General features: G+C 40.7%; 1 protein-coding gene across 1 annotated transcript in view; it reads left to right on the top strand.

Moving 5' to 3' along the window:
- dnah2 (dynein, axonemal, heavy chain 2) overlaps nt 1–2,500 on the top strand; it is a 453,668-nt gene that overhangs the window by 167,765 nt on the left and 283,403 nt on the right. The window lies entirely within an intron of this gene.

Here is a 2,500-nt window from a genome sequence, read left to right as displayed (position 1 = left end):
ATCACGGTCAGTTTCCTATTCAGTACATTCTGCTGCTGTACTGTTGGTCGCATCTGTTGCTAAATAATTAACAAGTGCCCATGTAAGAGTGAAGGCATTGGAAACAGTGTTGTCTACATTTCTTTGTTTGAAAGTTGTACATTGAACTGGCCTAGTCCTTATGATTGGTAGCTGCAAATGTGGTGCATGTGGGGAGCTTCTCAGGGATGACAAGGAGTTGGCTGACAGCAACTAAATCTTCATCTCCTTGATTCATTACAAGCACTGTGCCATGGAAGGTGTTCTGTCCCGTGGGGTGTTTTCTAGGAGTTTAAGGTTGTACAATAAATGGTTGCACACTGAAGAAGGCACACGCCAAACCATGTTTGTGCAATTAAAAACACTGCTATGCAAGGTGCGGGCTCCTTCTTGAAAAATTTAATTTAATATTTGTTCCAGCACCCTCAGAGGTTCAAATAATTAAGAGTGATGCCTGCTCCAAGAAGAAAATTGTACAGTAAATGGCAAACCAAACATTTACTCTACATTTACTTTAAACAAAATCAGGTAAACAACACCCACCCGACTTGTTCATGCATTTCAGAACACCTTGTCCTATTCGTTTTTCGAGTCCAATTATTCTTTGGTAGTCACTGCCAATACAAATTACTCACTTTGGTTACTTTATTCCCCGACCCTCCATAGAGAAATAATGACTTTAGTTGCTCTGGTAGCGTTGGAAACCTCTGGTCTACACACAAAAGTAGACAATTTTTATCTTCTGTCAAACAGTTTTGTTTTTCTATCACGATTTCTTTCTCCTGATATTGCCAATCGGCCAAGCCTTATACAAAGTGAATTAGAAACTGAGCTGCTCAGTTTCATTGTCATCTATTTTAATAAAAATATAGAAAACTCTGAAACTGTTCATAAAATTGGGTAACGGAATGGGACGGATGCCATAGTAGTCATAACTCCCACAACAGACCTGTAGGTGGACAAGCCTTAAATGTCAAAAATATGTGTAATAGCAACTTCTGATCACACTAGAACTGCCATAAATGGACTGAGGATCCTCAATAACCCCTAAATTGACACCATGTTTGTGAAAATAGGATCTTTATTGCTGCATTTATGGTTGCAATACGTATCCTGGCCGAGGTGAAAAGGCGCCCCCTGGAGGGGTAATACATTTCAAACCCATCATTTTCTCACAGTACTGACCCTAATAAAATTGAAATCTTTATTATGTATATGATGTGCATAGATCCAATGAGACAGATGCCATCGTAGTCATATCTCCCACAGTAGGCTTATCGGGGGACAAAATAGCCTTTAAATCTCAGAAATATGTCTAATAGCAACTTCTGATCAAAATGAAACTGTCATAAATGGACTCAGCATCATCAATAACCCTGAAATTGACACCAAGATTGTGAAAATGTGATCATTATTAGCAGAGATATGGCTTCGGTAGCTATACTGGCCAGGGCGAGAAAACGCCCCCTAGAGGAGGGGTATAACGGGGTCAGAAAATTCGACACCCATCATTTTTCAGTAGTAGGACCCCAAACAAAGCAAATCATGCAAAAAATCAATTTTAGCACAAAAATCCTACGGAATGACACTTCATACCACACTACAACCTCAAGGCCAGGAGAACACACACAGGTGTGTGTGTGTGCATATGTTTGTGGGTTTTCTGTGTGTTCGACTCAAATTCTTCTTTGTCTGAAGTAGTGTTGCACCAATACCGATACCAGTATCGGTGGATCGGTGAATCGGCACTAAAATGGTGGTATCGGTATCGGTATCGGTATCGGCGAGTACCAACAAATAGGGCACCGATACCATTTACAGGTGCTTGTATGACACTTAAACAGCCTTGAAATTAGTTATTTCATAGAGGTTTGCTGGATTCACTTTGTATTAGTCTTTTTCCTATTTCACAAATGTAGCCTGACAAAGCCATGCAATGATTTTACATCCAAGTACTATGCACTACAGCCCTTCATATGTATACATTTCAAATAGGGTGGTATCGGTATCTGCATGGTATCGGTATCGGCCGATACTGCACAGCCTGGTATCGGGTATCGGTATCGGGGCCAAAATATGGTATCGGTGCAACACTAGTCTGAAGGTAGTGGGGGTGAGGGACCACCCCACCCTCCAAGCAATATATGAAGAGTCTGTAGTTAGGCATGCTAGGAAAATAATTGAGGATCCATCACATGTTCTGTACCCAGAATATGAGCTGCTACCCTCTGGCAGGCGATTCAGAGTACCAGTTAAAAACAGGAAAAGGTTTTTGAATAGGTATAGGTTTTCTTTTGTCCCTGTTTCTGTTAACCTACTGAACGCAGGTCATTAACAACTACCATCCTGTAATGCCATGTATGTATGTGGGTGGTGGGCTGTGGTGGATATGCACTTGAGTGTCTCTATGGGGGCACTTATGTATGTATGTATGTATGTATGTATGTATGTATGTGTGTGTTTATTGTTGTTTTTGTTTTGT

The sequence above is a fragment of the Engraulis encrasicolus genome, chromosome 21, assembly GCF_034702125.1.
Source record: "Engraulis encrasicolus isolate BLACKSEA-1 chromosome 21, IST_EnEncr_1.0, whole genome shotgun sequence".
Classification (NCBI taxonomy): Eukaryota; Metazoa; Chordata; class Actinopteri; order Clupeiformes; family Engraulidae; genus Engraulis; species Engraulis encrasicolus.
The sequence above is the reverse complement of the archived record's forward strand: the minus strand, read 5'-3'. Positions and strand labels throughout refer to the sequence as shown.